Source organism: Xiphophorus couchianus, chromosome 18 (assembly GCF_001444195.1).
Source record: "Xiphophorus couchianus chromosome 18, X_couchianus-1.0, whole genome shotgun sequence".
NCBI lineage: Eukaryota > Metazoa > Chordata > Actinopteri > Cyprinodontiformes > Poeciliidae > Xiphophorus > Xiphophorus couchianus.
In genome coordinates this window covers 7,380,893-7,399,476 of record NC_040245.1, presented here as the reverse complement: position 1 = coordinate 7,399,476, position 18,584 = coordinate 7,380,893, and the positions used below count along the sequence as shown (strand labels likewise).

General features: G+C 37.7%; 1 protein-coding gene across 3 annotated transcripts in view; it reads left to right on the top strand.

Moving 5' to 3' along the window:
* The first annotated feature begins 800 nt into the window (after nucleotides 1-800).
* LOC114161546 (TIAM Rac1 associated GEF 1) overlaps nucleotides 801-18,584 on the top strand; it is a 49,511-nt gene continuing 31,727 nt past the window's right edge. Inside the window, exon 1 of one of the 3 annotated variants that reach the window (XM_028044864.1) lies at nucleotides 801-926. The gene's annotated coding sequence lies outside the window, so the exon portion shown is untranslated. Of the gene's footprint in view, nucleotides 927-11,407; nucleotides 11,510-14,810; nucleotides 14,914-18,584 lie in introns of those variants that run through there. The other 2 variants (XM_028044865.1, XM_028044866.1) reach the window with 2 other exon arrangements.

Sequence of the window (18,584 nt, the reverse complement as noted above, 5' to 3'; positions counted from 1 at the left end):
ACATATTAAAGGGAAGTTGAGCAGAAAGAAAAAAGTGTTTTAGAAAAAAGTGCACATGCAGTTGAATATCTGCCTTAAAAATACTGTGAAACTAAACACATTAAAAAAAGTTTTTGCAGGCATTCCCAATGGGTGTATTGTAGCCAGTTCTTCAAGAGTTGTTTCCAGGACATTCTTTCATAATCCTCTCAACGTGGATATCAGTGCACGTGCAGCCTTTTTACCACTTTTCTCCCCAAACCTTAAATTTACTGAACACAGTTTTCACAGAAATCAAAATAAAATATATCACTTTGTGGAAAACATCTGTATAAGTTGTGCTTTTTAAATTGAATGACTGACGCCATTTTAATCTCTGGTAATATTAAGATTTATGGAGATGAACTTGAGCATTATTATATTTTGAAATTGTGATATACGTTTTGCATAGGTACAGTAATATGTGGTTGTTATGAATCAGCTTTTTCCCTATCTTTTGTTATGTTCAGTGTCAAATTTTCTGTTTCATTTATAAAAATAAAAGGAACTGAAAGGACGCATGGATCCGGCGCTAATATAAATTTGAATCAACCATTTTTTTTCTTCCAGAATTTCCAAAAGCGGAAATGTTGCACTTTCATCTTGAAAAACACAATACCCGCACTAAAGGGATGCAAACAGCAGTAGGTGATTTGCCTTGACTGGCATCTGATTGGCTCAAAGAGTAAGTAAGTGGCATTGTCATGATCCAGTTGCGCGCCGTCTCCAAGGGTCGTGGGCTCCGCCCCTCTCAATGATGTGGAAACAACACACATGGTCCGTGGACGCACACAGACCTTGGAGGAGCGGCGGCGGCGTTCAGACTAGCAGATCAAACCGGCATGAGGGAGAATGGATATCTCAGCGTCTGGAAAAAGGCAGCCATGTCCCAGAGGAGCTGAAGACAGGTACGTTAACATGTGACGGGGATCGGGAAGTATGCTGTCCTTTATTAATGAGAGGGAGGAAAATATAAGCTCGGTGACTGTCCGATCATGCGTCTGCGTGGTCCCATCGCCGCGTGCACGCATGAGCGCGTCACTCAGTCATACAAGTTTCCTGGAGGCGAGAAGCTGGCGCACTGAAGTGCGATGCGGTGCGGTCCAGTGGGCAAGCCGACAGGATGCGTTTTTTACCCTCAGGGTGCGCAGCGTTTGGCGTCCAATGGGGCCGATCCAATCACCGTCGGTTGTTTTGGGGGGCAACAGCGGGCATGTGCCCGAATGGCGAGACACGTCAGGTTTAACGCATGCATGTCCAGACATATGAATTTCAATTCTGCTGCATGATTGTAGAGCATTCGCTAGAGATGCAGGACAGGCAGCATTAATTCCGTTCAGGTCCCCAAAACATCTTCTACCTCTCAGGATCTATTGCGGTAAAATTTGGCTTAATCTTTACTATTTGGCTTTTTTTCGCGTTTCTTGTTGCTTTACTGTTAACCCAGTGCTGCCCGTATTGAAAATGCGTAAATACAGGTGAGTCATGTGGAAGGTGGTCTGTCACCGGTGCTGTTGTTTTACTCCAGTGACCTTATGGTGTCATGCATTGTTGCAGCGTCACAGCTACAATCCGCTGTTTGCGGTATCCTCTTCTCTTTTTTTTTTCTCTTTCTGTAGATTACATAGTTGTGCTCCACATCATGTTGTGAACTATTTCAGCAAAATGCAGTCTAATGATATTTGTTCCTTACAAGTCTGTTTAGGACCAGTTTAAATGCATTTTCTGTTACTGCCATGCAGTTCAATCTGCTAAGAGAAATACAGCTTTTGCACTGAAGACAACCTCACTCTTTGCTGGGGGGCAGTTTCTCTCTCATCAGCTTGTATTTATGGTGAGCCAACACAAGCATGACCCACAAATTCAGGGTACTGTTTCAAATCTGCTGCAGAATGCAGTTTCACTCCTCCAGAATTGTGTCAAGAATCCTGTTTTAGTAGCAGGAATACTTGAAAAGTGAATAGAACTGGTTGTTGCAGCAGTGCCTCTTCTGTCGGTAGTACTATTCAACTTAAACACTCCAAGTTTTAGTGACACATCAGATATTTCCTTATAGTTTTGGGGAAATAAACTGTTCACAAGTTTTATAATAACATGATATGTAATATATTTTATGTACTGGCTTTTTAAAGAGTGGAGCCCCTGAGATGGTAATTATCATCCTATACAAATTCTCCACTATTCCCAGATTTTTATTATAAATGAAGATACATTTCTAATAAAGTACATTATCGGTGCGTTGGTGACGGAGCAGCAATATGCTGCCCTGAATGTTGATCTGTTCAGTGAGATGCATATTCAGGGATGTTGCTTCTAATGAAGAGGCAAGAATTCAAGTTTTCCCTATGGATACACTTCAGTTTTTTTAGAGAATTTTAAAAGGAGTCCCCCAAGGCTCAACATTAAGCCCCCTTTTATTTTCATTTTGTATTAATAATTTTGGGACTAATAGTTAGTTTTACAGATTACACTATTCTTTACTCTGTTCTATTCTGAAATATTGACATGTTTCAAACTACGTTTCAGGTGATGCAGACACAGGTACCCTAAAAAGTGTATTTAAAGCTAAATCAATGTTGTTTTTCATAAATAACTCGCATATTTTAAATATTTCTACCCTGGTGGGAGATTTTGTCAAGTTAATATGGTCCTACTAATATTTGGTTATTTGGCTAGACTATGAAAACTGAACATTTGGTTAATTAGATCGGCCTTTTGCTTTATGTGCATCTATGCTTTATACATTTTACCAATTCAAATTGTAGGCCGTTTTTGGTTAAACAAGAAATAATAATACAAAATTGTGGTTTTGGAATTCATGCAAGGTTGAACAAAAGCAGTCAGCACTTGAAAGTGGAACAGTGAGATAGACCCCCCAAGCAGAATGACCTCAGTGTTCAGGGATGTGTCCTAAAGGTGGTAACATGAACCCATCTGTGCTACATGCCTGTTCAGAGAACTGACCTTCTGTTTGTCCCTATTTGTGTGGTTGAGCAGCAGCCAGTTTTGCTCTTCTCTGGCTTGTAGACATGCTCTGTAACTCTAAGGGATCTTCAATGTTCAACCAACTGTCTGCTCATGAAAGAATGTCTGCACATTCATATGGTAATTTGTCAGCTTTTCAGACAATCCATGACTTTGTACTTCATGTATGTGCTACCAAAACAGTGTTTTCTTGCTATGTGCATAATCTAACCCTCGTAAGGCTCTTGTGAATAATTCATTTCCATCCCACTGGCGCATAACTCTTCTTTCATTTGCAAAGTACATATTAACGACATTCTGATGTTATGTTTTGTGCCAAGTGAATAATAAATAAAGCATACTGTGATTCATTAATTCATTGGAATGTTTTGGTTTCTGTTTCCCATAGTTTCCAGAAGCTTTAGAAGAATATTACTCTTAATATTGTTAACTTGCATTAGGCATTGACTGGCTACAGTCAAAATCGACTTTACCATACAGTTACAATTGAAAGTGTTTTTAATGTGGTGCCAGAGAACATGCATGATTGATCAAAGTTTCCTCTGTTTATATGGAGCATAGAATGATACAGCCCTACCCCTCTCCCACCTGTTGCTGGCTGAAATAAAGGCATCATTTCAAAGACAAATATGTTCCAATTTTTTAAGTTGCAACCCACAGAGCCCAATTATTCCTTATTTACAATAAAACCTCTTAGATTGTGATTTACATTTTTTGTTTTAGACATTTATGTCAATATTTTGCAAATATTAATCTATTGGCCCAAGCATACACTTTGAGCCTTATGAGTATTTTGTTATTTTTATTCTCATAGATTTAACAAAAAAAAGAAATATTTGATTTATTGTTATTAATCATTCCACATGTCAGATTTTTAAAAACCTACTCTATAACTTAGAACATTTTCTAAATAAATGAATTATTTACATCCTCATTACAAATAAGCCGCATTAGGGTTGAATGAACTACATTTTGAATGAACTTCTCTGCCTGTTTAAAATCCTTTCTTTAAAGACCGGTTACCTTTTGTTGTGTTGACATATTTCAACACAACACCCCGTTTTCTTACATGTTTAGCACAAGATCACATTTTGTCTAGCTGTATTTTTGATGACAAACAAGAAAGCTTTCCAATACTGTTGTGCTTGCATCTAAGCTGTATTCTGTAACAGAGAAGAGCTCAGCCTTCCCTTGTTTCGCCTGACAGGATATCTGTCTTTGTTAGTAAATATCTCTGATGTTGCTGCTCTCTTTTGGTCCTCTGCCATCTTTCTGTAGTTTAATAAAAGGAATTCTCTACATTCAGTCTTACAGTGTATGCCCAAGGTTATATGGGTTTGTTTTTCATGCTTTCACCGCTAAACATTGGAAACTCCCCTTCTTCATAGCACACATATTGCTTAATATAAAGTCTTTATTTTTCTAAGAAGATGTTATCTTGCATCGTATTTTAGATGATGGAATGGTAATGTGCTGACTGCCAACATTATCTGATAGATGGCTTGGCAAGATTCGTTTCCAGATGGTTTCCAGAGGCCAACAGTTTCTGCGTATCAGCACGACTTTGATGTATGCATTTAATGTTTGCAAAAAAAGTTGAGAAATCAACATACGGTCCAAAAGTAGTACTAAAGTAAATGCATTTGCAGCTCTTTGATCCTTCAGCTTGGATCATCATGAATTATTCAGCCAGAAATTATAATCAAAGTGTAAAAAAAGTAGCACATTCTAGAAAGAAACAAGGTTTGAGTTGTATTTTGAGCTTTAAAGCCAGTTTTAAAGAGTTCTAACAGTATTTTGATAACTTACTGTGGGCTGCTATTCGAAATTAACCACATATTGGACTCAAGTACTCATCCCCAAACATCCTCATCTTTCTTTATGGGGATGAATAATTGTTCAGAAATCTCATCACATCTCAGTTTCACCTGCTCTGAGGCTGGGAGCAAAAATACAGGCGCTGCTGTCAAAAATGTGCATGGTGATGGTCTTCAGCTTCACATGGCTGATCCAGTCTTGTAGTTCCAGGATGAATAATGGATACTAAGTGCACAAAACTGCTGAGGCTATGAGTCACTTTGTGGAGACTGGAGTTAGGCTAACTTCACCACACTATCAGTCAGAAAAACAACTACAGTAAATTCATTCTAAGTATTTTTGGGTTGACTTGGAGCTAAGCTGTTATTAAAGTAGCATACTTTGAATAATTAATCTTTAGAACATTTCATTTTAAGTATCTATTTGGTGGATTCAAGTGAGCATCAAAGCTAATTTAACTAAACCTGGTGAATATTGTTTCCATCACAAGATCAATGGATTCAAATCACATTAATTTAGAAACTTTGGAGCAAATAATACTTAACATCTGGTTTACCCACCGTAACATCCTGCTGCAGCAATGACTTGAGAGCAAGAAAACAGAGTTTTTGTACTTCTAAACCTTCAGGGTGTGTGAACATTCAGATCTTTATGCTCATCTAATCCTGTCCTTGAAGAATCCATCTCTGACTATTTGAGTATTCAACTGAAACAGAAAACCTTGTCTTAAAAAACCCGTTTTAACTTGTTTTTGTGGAAAGATGACGGATGACCTACTTGGTTGTCTTAAGTTAAAGAAACTCTGATTATATAAACTTTTTGAAAGAATAATTAATGTGTTTAATTAAATAGAAATTATATTAAGTACTGATACATTTAGGGCAATTCAAAACATCCTATTCCAGTCCTTTTCCAACACTGTGGTAAAGAAAAGCTTAATGTAGCTATTTTCTCCTGTTTCGGATTCATTTAAGGTAAATTATGGGTGAAGTGTTTTGTGTAACTAACTCAGCATATAGCTGACTAAATGAAGCCGCTTGCGAAGTTGCACTTTAATATATTCAAGGCTTCCCTAATAAGTAACTCTGGCGAGCAGCCACCTATGCTAGTATAGGCTCAGTCTTGTCCAATGAATCTGAGCTTTTTTCTCTCTGAACTCTAAATTATTTTCCTCTCCCATACCCTCGTCTTTGATGTTGACTCTTGAGATTCCACTCTCAGCTGGAGACCACTGGATCACCTGCTAATGATCTCTACCCTGCACTGGTTACTTCTTTCATGTCTTGCACAGCACTTACATTTTTCTTTTTTTCACATATCAGTTGTGCAGGGTGCTGTTTGGTACAATGGATCATCTCTTTCCTCTGAGGAATATAGGTGTGGAAGGGGGCGGTGTGAAGGAGGAGGATGTGTGGAAAATAAAAACACTTGAACCTTCGTTCTCATGGATCTTATTTTCCCCCACCACTTGCAGAACTGAATTGTTATCCTATCGTTGGTGATGGCCTTTAGGTCTGTGTAATAATTCTAAAATACATTTTGTAAGGTTACTGTGACCTTATGAACTGAAATAAAACTTGTTTGTGATCAGCATTGTTTGTATTTACTGCATGGCCTTCAAATTAATAGTAAATAATAAAGAATTTGATATCACAACTACATCATTTTGAATAATATTGCATCAAGTGGCCTATGCACAGTTGCTATAATAAAACGCTGTGGCTATTTATTAACTGACCTTTATCCAAGCTCTTCTGGGCAACAGGACTGTGATTTAGCCAGTTAGACATGGGCTTTGCTGCCTTTAGTAAGGCTTGAACTCTGCTGCCTTTTATCACATTTAGTGGCATTAACAGCCATTCAAGAGAACAAAAAAGTAATAATTTATGTGTCAGATCCCTACACAGTAACCCAAAATGGCATAAAAAAAAAAGTCTCAGCAGTCATATTTAGAAATTTGTACGAGACAAAAGAAGCCGTCTCTACTGGAGACAAGAGGTTGCTCATTACTTGGAAATCTACGTGCTGTCTTACTTTATAAATCAGCACAAGTTAGGATTCATGTAAAATAATTCTGGATGTAAGTGACCTTAATCTAAGAAGAAAAATGAGAATTGAATTATTTAAAACGGTTGGTCTTAGGCTTTTCAAACACCTTTTCATATTCCCAATTGTGGATCTTCTGGATATTCAGAATATCGCTGTCATTTTTATGTTGTTTGAAGGTCATAGCCGTAAACCTTGCCCAGATGCAGCTATATGTACCCTTTTATTATCTGGGACACAAATCTTAATATAAAGACCTCTTGACGCATGAAAGCTTGCAATTCAACCTTTGTGGTTATGTAAAACTGAGATGCATCCTGTAAAAATTAGTAAAACAGACATTTTCACTGCACCCTTATATTTCACCCTTTCTGTGGAGATTATGAGGATTGATAGATAGAGATTACATCTTGTCCTAGTGGGACCAAGACCAAAGCGGACCTCTGTAATTTTAAAACAATGCCAGTCTCAAAAACATTATATTGTATTTTATAAATCCCTAACCCTGTGGGATGTTGGTATTGGGTATTGATTTACACAGAAGTCAAAGATTTGTTACTTGGGAGTTGCAATTTGAAGGAAGTACATCCACAATGTTCTTCCTGTGTGAAACACTCCCTGAGAATGGAAAATATCAAGTATTTCTAGTCAGAGCTGCATGATGTAAAAGTAAAAAGCAAAAATGTTACCTGTTTCTCACAAGAATATCACAAGTGCTGCATGTAAATCATTTTCTCTGTAGTCAAAACCCAGTGTAAAGCTGATGTCTTATTATTTATTCTGCTGTGTTTTTTAAGATGATAAAGTCCCCTTTGGTCTTGGACCGTTCTGTTAAACCTTGTGGACCAAATATTCTGGACTTACACTGAATAAAGATGTCAAGAGAGTTATTTTCTGTGTGCAAGATATTTATTGTCAATAACATTTTAACAGAACCGAACATTAAAGATTTCCTCGTCCCTTTAAGGAAAATTGATGAAAGGAACGAGCACTTAGAGGGAACCTATGTTGACTGTCTGTGTCTATTCATTAGCAATGATGAGAGTGGAACTCATTTGATTTACTTGCCCGCAAATACATTAAGTGGCGATTTATTAAAGAGCTTAACGCATCTGGGTCCTTGGACAGTAAAAGTAATGTAATATAATGTATTAAACGTCTGTATTTGTAGCATCACCTGGCAAATTGCTCCAGAGCAATCAATGCCTTGGGTGCTCAGCTACATCAGTTTCTGGCTGAGTGTTTAGCCTTCTGCCAGTAGTGACATAAACAGTTTTAAGTTTAGCTGAACTTCACACAAGCAATCTACATTTCTGAAATGTCCTGTGGTGACAGTCGACAAGGCATCAGCGTTAACCCACATCATTCATGCATTTTTATTTCAATCAATGTTCTGTTTGTTAAAGGAGAGTTGCATATGGTTGGGTTGCAGAATGTATTAGTTGACATTTTTCATGATTTGTCATGTGCTTCCAAGTCCTTTTTAAGATCACACGATAGCCATTTTAATGCTAATTAAAAAGCATGAAAGTATCAATAGGGAATTTTTTGTATAATTTGTATTTTTGAACTATCCTGACCCTAGTTTGGTGGAATCTAGCTCAGAGCTTCATCTCAAGTAATCCCACTCTAAACAAGGCACCTGTGTCTTTATGAGGACATTTCAGTTATTTTATCAGGGTCACAACCTCCTGAGCCACGTGAAGGTTGCCTCAGAATGGGAAGTCAGTCTTGTATGTTGTAATTATTTTTGCTTAAATTATTAAATTCAAAGCTTGTCCAGAATAACAATATTTTTGCCAAACTGACATTGACATTTGCAACTCTGGTCCAGGATCAAATAAATGCTTTATACTTTGTCTACATATGTTTGCTGTGCGAAAACTGCTGTTATCTTCTGATGGTGATTGGAAACAAGTGTCACATTTAGACAGCACTTCATCCATCTTTAGATGAGACTGCCGAGCCACCTGGAACCAGCTGTAGTTGCCAGGCCAGGGCATTAGAGGGCACTGAGATTTTAGCACGTCGTCAAATCTCGTACGTCCTTTGAACGTTAACGTCATCCTGCAGCTGTGCGTTCTTCGAATGGTCGCTTTCACATCTGCAGAGTACTTCACACTTTCATGTGGGGTGCTGCCAAAAAGTTCCACTTGGAGACCTGGTTTCAAAAAGTCCCAGTGTCAGACTCTGGTGACATGTAAACGAACGGCTCAGTCGCAACAAAAATGTTATGGTTTCACTGCAAACCATGTAATGAAATGGAAAATGGAAAATATTATTCTTGTTTTTTTCCTTTGCTTTTTCCCCAAATAAAACATTCATGTTGACTGTATATTTGGTGATTATAGGGGAATATGGTGTCCATGCCCACTTTGTTATTGCTTTTTTCCCCCCTTTTTGCTAGAAAAAAATGGATCCATTTTTTAAAATCAGTTTTTATAACCCTGTTTTCAAATAAACTACACATTTATGATGAAGACTAGGCAAAGAAATTATGTGCCATAGTGGTTTTGGAAGAATTGTTTGCCCAGCACAGCCTTAGTCATACCCAGGGCAATAGATTAACACATCCAAAATCAGTTTTTTTGGGCTTTGTACTGATTTACCGGAGGTCAAGTACGCAGAACCAGATCTGAGCTTCAAACTGACATGGGTGATCTCAGCATTAGCCAGGGAACCCAGACTTTTCAAGTCAGAATTTTGTCTTGAGAGCTTTAAACTTGACTTATCTTTCAACTAAAGTGCAAGTTTCCAACTTGTGAGTTTGAACAGAAGACACATAAGCTCATAGCTCTTGTTGTCTTTTCTCCTTGGCTGGAGGTTTCTCACACACACTTGCTTGGGGCATGTTTCAATGCTCAGTGTGCATGCCAAACTGTTTTCTGGGGCACATGATGCAGGCTGCTGTTAAGCATGTGATGTGTTACCCTCACTCTCACATTTTCCCCCATCTATTTTTTTTTCTCTGCTGTGTCCTCTGCAGTTCTATTACCTCAAAAAAAAAAAAAAAAATAACTGCGTCAGAGCTGACGTGATTGCTGTGATGCGCTGTGCTCTTCTCATGTAGTCCACTAGGTTGCCTAAGTCTTCAGAATTATGCATGACAACAGAGTAGTATTTTTCCTCTTCCAGAATCAAGTTTTACCAAGCCTATTCTTAAGAATCCTTAAGAAAGGATGTCAAATCAGGATTACTTTCTTGGGGTGCAACAAAATCTTGAAGTGAAATTTTTAGTACATTTTCTGGCAAAGAAAGTCTGTCAGGAAAACACGCTACTCAGTTGCTTTCAACGTGTGGCTTTCTCTGAAGTAAGTTTGGTCGAATATTGTGAGTGACAGAAAGCTTTAAGTTAAGTTAAAGTTTAACACCCTGTTGTATTGTTTATTCATTTTGAAGTAAAAGAGGAAGTAATTTTTGAATTACCTCATTTCCTTCCTATACAGCTTAAGTAGAAAGCAACTAGATTTCTTTCCTTAATTCTTGACATTTTACTTCTCATCCAAAAGGTTTCTTCCGTTTCAAACATGGTTGGAACTAACAGGCTTATAAGCTGCAGTCAAAATGGATTGTTTTTACAATAAAACTGACTATAAAGAGCAAGACGCACCAGATCCAATTTGGCATCTGATTCGACCAAAATAAGCAATTAGAACACATTAAAGTTAATGGGGCCTTGCAGACTGCTAGCGATTCCCTGTAACTGTCTCCAAATGTCTGACCAAAATAGCCTCCATGTCTACTTTGGTCAGAACTATGAGGCAATTTGATGGTAATGTTATGAGTGAAATGGGAAGTGACACACGGTGGAAAAGAAAAACACATCCGCTTTGTGGAAAAATACAAACTAAATCTTTTACTAGCAAAAAAGTAATGTACATACCCATGATAGAAGCTCAGAAGTACAGAAAATAAATGAAATGGAAATCTTCTTAGAGCTTGTTTGAGCATTTTTGAGTTTACTTTCATGCTGGCGGGATTTCCAGCACATACTCTCGTGTGAATATTCTATCCTGCAAGTCCAGTAGTCCGTAGAGGGATTCTTGAACTGAAGCCTGTGGGTCAGGGAAAAACGGATCAGAACTTGAAGAGTCGGATGCAAGCAGTGTATCTTGGGCTTGAGAGTTGAAGCTGCCATCGTTGCAAATGGGCTGACCAACAAGATATTAATCCTATAGAATGGGATGTCATTCAGGTTCATATGCGTGCAAAGGCAGATTAATATTTTTGGCCATAAAGTCTAGCTTAACTGATTATTTTTTTGTACTTATTCTGAAAAACTAACAAACCCCCAATTTTCTCAATTTAAAAGTCAGCAATTTGTGTAAATATCACGTTTCCTTTAGAGGGAAATTATAGAGGGAGAGAACAAGCATTCCTGCTGGCACTAGATTTGTAGTTTATGGAGATTAAATTATAGAATAAGAGAAGGAGGAGAGTATCAGCTGGAGTGTGTTTGGGGGGTGGGTGGCTAATAAAGAGACACTCCCCCTCTTCCCCTCCTCTGGTTTTCCAACTCCTGTGTTCAAATAGTAGTCATTCTGCTGGGAATTCACTGCAGAGGATCTTAAACTTAGTTTCCAGTTTACTTCACTGTTCTCTGTGGCAGAAAACAAAACAACACCTGGTTTTGCATAATACGGTAAGTCATTATGTTCGCTGGTTATTGTTTGGCTTTTCGAAACACTTTTTGTGTTCCAAATAGACAAAAAAAAAAAAACACTCTCCACAGGTGATGCATGTTGAGTTTGTGTTGAGGATGCAGGTTAAGGTTTTAAGATGCAAGTTGGTATTTTTGTTCAAGTAGATTCATCCAGCTGCTTTCTCACTGTTTTGTATTTCTGTTGAATTTGGTTTGCATTTTCCACTTTTTACTTTATTTATATATACTGTATATATATATATATTCTATTTTGTGGCCATATTTTGAGGTCTTAAAAAATCTCAGCTCATTTCAAATATTCCTTAAACATTCTAGGTGTAAATGGACGTCGTCGTGACACCACAGCTGTTTCTGTTTGGTTATTCTCACAGACCAAACAGAGGCGCTCGCAGCCGAATCGTTGTGTTTTTACAGACGCGAGTTAAAATTGCGACTGACAGAAGTGCTGCTGGTTAGAGAGGTGTGCTGCACGATCCACCCCCTTCTTCACACATACATGGCAATCTGACTCTGTGCCTGGTGTCCTTGCCAGTCGAGAGGCGTATCCACCCTGTATCAGTTACAACCTCCCATTCCTCATCTGTGCTTTTACATGAGGGCCCAATGTGTAAAGAAGGTGTTTCAGGCCAAGCTTAACGTGTGACGTAGGAAAGGGACCTTTGTTTTCCACCATTTTATACATGTAGAACTCCAGTATAAAGCAAAAAATATTACCTATATTTAATTGCGCTCTATTGCTACAGGAAGCAAACAATGCAGCCCGTCTTTGTTGTTGCAATGACAAAGCAGTTGCTGGTGGTTTTGTGATGCTGGGAAAGACAAATGATGAATTGCAAATGTGAGAGGTGGTCAAAGTCAGAAAGAATCCCCAGAGCACATCCTGGAGGGGGGTAGCTGCAGACTTCATGATGTCCGAGTTCATTTAAAATCAGAGCATTGTGCTTAAAAGGCGCTGTGACTCCTGTGGTGGGGAGAAGGGCGAGAAATGGTCATCTGCTGTCATAGTTATGGTAATGTATGTGCCGTTCAAGGCTCAGCAGGACAGGAGGTCAGATTCTGACGGCTTGGGTTGTAAATCTTAACAGTGCCTCTGAATCAAGTAGAGCTACCTTAATAATGAAACAAATTTTTTTTTTTTAAAAAAGAAAAGCTTTGTACCCAAAAATAATATGCAGAAAATGTAATTATCTTTTATTCTCTTTCAACAATTGTCTCCAGAAAAGGCAAACGTGTGGAGGAGCTTGCTTGCACAGTCTTAAGCTTGGAAAGCCTCTGTACAGTTAAACAAAGGCTATATTGTAGATTTACAAGCCACAAGCATTTGTCAGGATCATGTGGTCTCTCAGAACTAAGCTTGTAACGCTTTGACCCTATGAAGCAGAATGCAGGATCACGGCCACTATGCAGACATCTCTCTCTACATAATGTAAAAGCCAATGTTATTTCACATGCATGCAGATTTGTTAACATTTAAACACTTATTTTTACCTTTTATTTCCTTTGTGCTTGTATTAACCTTCATGATGTGGTTACACACAGGGAAGCAGTGACGTCAAGTTTAACTTAGACGTGTTAGGGTCCATCACATGCAGTTTAGTAAAGAAGACTGTTATAGGAACTGTAAACAGAGTTGCTGAGAGGAAATTGACTCATTTTTACCTTGCTTTGTGCAGTCATGTGTGCCGAGACCTTGTTTGTTTCTGCTCTGTGGAACAGTGCATCACAGCAGAAAGCTGGGAGCTTCAGGCAAGTTATTGTTGAGGTGTGCTATAGACAACTTTATGGGATTTAGAAAGATATTTTAAAGATGTTGAACATTGGACATTTGTCCTTGATGGTGAGCTGGAGACGTTATGCAGGAATTAAAAGATAACATTTTTAATTTTTGCGCAGTTTTTTTATTTTGGAAAGTGATTTTTGCATTCACTATGAGGTAAGGAACAGACAGACACATTTTTTCCCACTGCGGCATCTAACAGGAATAGACCTATTCTGTCTCTAGTTTCTATTTGCAAAACAACCTGGAACATGAATTCCCTGCTCATTAATATTGGAATCATAAATATGAACATTCTTCTTGACGTTGACCCAGTTGTGATTTTGAGTGGAGTGTGTACTTATGGTGGTGTTTAAAGGAAATGCACTCAGACTGAAAGCATGAATGGTTTTTCTCCATTTACTGGCCTGGAATCTGATGTTTGGCTTTTTGGAAATGCCCAAGGGAAGTGCATGAATGAATCTTTTGGAAAATATTGTTCCATTGTTTTGATTACACTTTAAGTTTGGACCTTTTGGAAATATTTTGGCATCCAAATTTAGGAGATCTATAGAGATGGACATGTCAGATTATGTTAGCGCAGCTAGCGTTGCTAAAATTGTAGTCTGTGTATGAGTATTTTAACGAATGTCCATCCTTACCTTGACTTTGAGATTTAGGAAAAGCTGCTAACATCTCCAAATCCAGCATGTTCCATGATAAAGGTTGAAAAATCAAACTGATAAAACAATGTAGTTTGTTCATCCTTCTTGTTATCTGCTATTAGTTTCACTCTGTCTTTTGCATCCTGAATTAACCTCATGTTAATATGACGTAGCTTCTTCCCTCTTCAATTGTTTTTAAACATCTGAGACTGAAAAGGACTCTCAGCACCTAATGATGAAATATACAAATATTTATTTTATGGAAATCCTGATAAACTCCAGGTAGAAAAAATCCTGAATCTTGCTCTCTCTTTTGAGGACAGTGTTATGTTTTGAAGTTGCGTATTAGTTCTCAGAGATCAGTTTACGTCTCAAATCTCACATTTTATGCATCTGGCACAACTCTCATTAATATTTCCACCCACCCTTTTTCAGATGAAGCCAGTCAGAGTCATTTATGACATAGGGCATTGTTTCACAATATTAATGTCAACAGGCAATTTTTCTTTCCTACATCGTCACCGGTTTCATTCCTCTGATTGGATGTAGCTATGTAACCGTTGTGAGACTGCAGATGTAAATGTTTTTTTTTTTCTGATTTGCATATGGATATTTGTTTACTGAAAGACAAGATAGTGGACTGTTTACCAAAAATTCCTCTGGCTCCTTCATGATTCAAAAATGCAAATTTTATCCCTGGCAAAATGATAAACATGAGAAGGTGCTAATATTGGAACCTAATGCTGGTCTGAGGTCTAGTGGTTTATGACTGCTTTCAACTTGCAGCTGTTGAGGTGCTTTGAAAAGCTGTCAATGAGAAACTGTGAGTCTGTGTGTTGGAGTTGGCATTTGAGTAGCAGCTCAGTGGAGAAGAAAGCCTGGAACTGGCACCTCCGATACTGAAGTGAAATGTTAAATATCAAGAACAGATGATATTAGCGTTTCTTCCTTTCATTTTTGAGGTATTTATGAATTCCTACATTAAGTTTCTATATTAATGATGTTGCATATTGTAATGTGAAGTACAAAAATGATCCTTTGCATTGTTTTGACTGAAAATTGTGGAGTTGCAAAACAGAAGCGCTCTATTTTCAAACTTCTACCTTAACTGCAGAATTACACTTCCTTCTACTTTTATCTGGAAAAAATCCGACTACTAGTCTTTTTTAGATTTACAAAACCAGAATGTTCAGTTGTCAAATAAAAATGTCATATTTGCTCTTTTTAAGTACAAAGTAAAATAGCTGAGTGAGCATCCTGCAATGTGGTGGTTTCATATTTTTGCCAGGGATAGTAGTGACCTCTGCAGCAGGGATACCCTAGAGGAAACACTGGTAGGGACCAAGATGTCGCTAGGCTTTTTTAACAACAGCTGCAGCTCAGCATTGAACTCCATGTCACTTCAAAGAACACGGGACCTTTTTTTTTTTTACACTGCTCTAAAAACCTGCTAACAACCACACTATCATTGCTTTAACATTGTAAAGCAATGTAAATGCGTAAAGTGGTTACTCTTTCCTGCATGAAATGACTTTGTAGTAGTATTGGTTCTAGACTCTGATGGGCTCGTATGGAAGAACAACACGTGGTGCTTTACACAAACGTGTGTACTCTGACTTTAACATCTCACACTGTGTTCCTGAAAGTGAAAACAAACTAATTGACAAACAGCAATCATGTAATTTGTCTTGCTGTTCAGTTCCTTCATCCCAGTGTGTTTGTTTGAAGCAGAACTTTTTTCTTTGGTCTAAAGCAGGGGTCTGCAGCCTTTTTAAGGGCGCACTATGTTTCTATGTATAGGGTGTAAAACAAAGAAAAACATCCAAGTTTTCCAAAAAGAAGATGGAAACAATTGCTTTGATGGGACGTTATTGGTGGAAAATGGCGTTTAAAAAAGCACATAGTTTCCAACCTAATGACAAGAAAACATGTTCCGATTATGCCAGTTGGTTTGGCCTTTTAAAAGGAAAACATTTAAGCAGGTAATAAATATACTTTTCCTTAAGCCTACAGTTCTGTATTTAAAATGTGTTGTATTACACTGATTCAATATTCTAATCTTAAATGTCATGTTTTGTTGGCTACAAGCAGAAAAATAATTAGTACAAAGAAACGCTTGGAAACGTCAGTCTGTAATGAATTAATATAGAATGCATTTCACTAGGAGTTATTAACATAAGTGATATCGCAGAACATTTTCATACTTAGATGTGGTCAAATATACCCTGCAAGTGCAATGTATCATTCTTTCAAGTTGTTAAAATGTAACAATGTGTCCAATAAGACACACGGGTAGTCTTAGTAATAGGTAATATTATACATATTATGTAAATCCTAAAACCTGCAATTAATTTTAAACCAACAAATGTGATTTGCTTGATTAATGTACATTTATATGTACAGTATTATCATAATAATATGACACGGGCTTTTAATTTTCAGTTAATGACACCACAGATTTCACCATTGTTAAATGAGGGGGAGAACGGTGTTAACAGGTTCTGACTGAGGCATTGGAGTACCACACAATATACAACACAGCCAGACATTCACTGACACTCCAGATGGCCACTTGTCAGCTTAGTGGATAACACCCCACTGAGCTCAGACCCCACTGGCCCCAACACTGAGCCTGCAACCATCAATAACCACGAGGATAGCAACTTGTTTTGTCATTATTTTGGACCTTAATAAATAGAAATAATTTTGATAATTCTAACTGGCCTATAACAGGAGACGTTTGGTCTGGTTCAATTTCAGACAGTGAGAAAAAAGGTGTAAACTTCTGGTTTTAACTGTATAGCTCTATACTGTAAGTATGACGAGAACTCAAAAAAAAAGAAATGTAGAAAAAATGATATTTCAGTTTAAAGACAATATAAAATAAAACGAGGGTGGGAAAATTATTGTCAGAATAGGACTGTTGTGCCTAAACAGTACTAGGATTACAGTTTTATATGCAGATAAACAACGACCGAGCAGTCATAGTTTTGCTATTTGGGACTTATTCCTGCACACATACGGATGTGAGTTTATTTGCTAGAAAATATGATCCATCTTCAGTGCAGCCCTAATTTGCCGAACCCCTCCCCTGTTCTGTATACCTAGCTGTGTTATTATCTTAAGAGCCTGCCGTGTTTAGATTACAGGGTTTTGTGTTTCAGCTTGTCACTAGTGAGCCCAATGCATTCTTTTCAACAGCATAGTTGGTGTCAGGCACTTTTCTCATCCCTGCAAACATCTTTTTTTTGTTGCCTTTTTATATTACACTTTATTTTTTATAGGCTTTGTGGCTAAACTATTTAGACCGCATATTTAAAGTTGATGACTTGAAGAATCTTTGTTCAGTTTTAGCTGTTGGTAGATCCGATTTTGCCTCTGGGGGCATTCTCAGAAGATAAAAGTAAGTTGGCTTTGGGTCCCCGAGTGTCTGAGGAACAAAGTTAAATGGGGGTTTTGACAGTTTCCTCTTCCTGCTCCAGCAAGCCTAGGAATTTCTCAGTCGTAAGATGTGCCTTTAAGTGTTGTTTTGCAACAAAAGGACCTTAAATCTACTCTTCACATAGCTTAGACTTGACATAATGACACCCCCTTCCCTCAGGCCATTGTTTAGAAAAAAAATTATTTATGAGGACATTATACAAATCGTGGTGTTACAGGGAATGCATAAAGATAACAATTCCAAATGGAAAACTACAAAAGCATTTATTTAACAAAAACTTAAGCTATAATGGAAAAGCAGTGTATTTGAATTATGAGATTAATTAGCAGATGGGAGCAGTTTACTAGATGCATCGATTTACTTAATTATCATTAAGTGTGACCGAATGTTGTTGCAGTTTGCTGATCTTTAGAATCCAGTTTTACAAAATGCATTTGAAAAGCACTTCAGTATTGATCCTGGAGAATCACTGTGGATTATAAGGCCAGTCCAGGATAATTCAGAGACACCCGTTCTGCAGAGAGAATGATTTCTGTGGATACAGCATTTAAGAGAGTTGGCAATACTCCAAAGAGTGGATGTCCCAGGAAGCTCCCACTGAAGCGCAAACAAAAAACTGCAAACATAAAACCATAAGGCTGCAGCTCAGATTCCAAACAGCTTTAGTTGACGTATGGAAAGTAAGTACGACATGAAAAACATCTAACAAATGCGACAAGCTTCTAGAGCAAAATGTATTTATTTTTAAAGAAGATTTTAACTTGAAACACAAAAATTTACGTAACTAACAACCATTTACTCACTCACACCTGGACACAATTTAGAGGGACCAATTAACTCAACAGTGATGTTTCGTAACTGTGGGAGGAAGTCAGAGTACCCTGAGAGAATGCCTGCATGCACAGGGAGAACATACAAAATCTATGCGCAAAGACTTCAGGCCAGAATTTGAACCCAGCAGTACTACTAACTTCGTCTCCGTCTTTTTGCAAGATTTCACATCTCAAAAAAATTTTTATGGTTAAATAAGGTACAGATAAATGTATATTTTTTGCCTACCTAAAGGCAGCAAAATGCTTTCCGTGTATTCACACCTTCCCAAATAGATGGTAGCTTTGTTGGATCTCTACTTTCCTAAAAGCGGTTTTGTTGCTGTTATGTAGATGCATTAAAAAAGTCTTGTGGTTATGT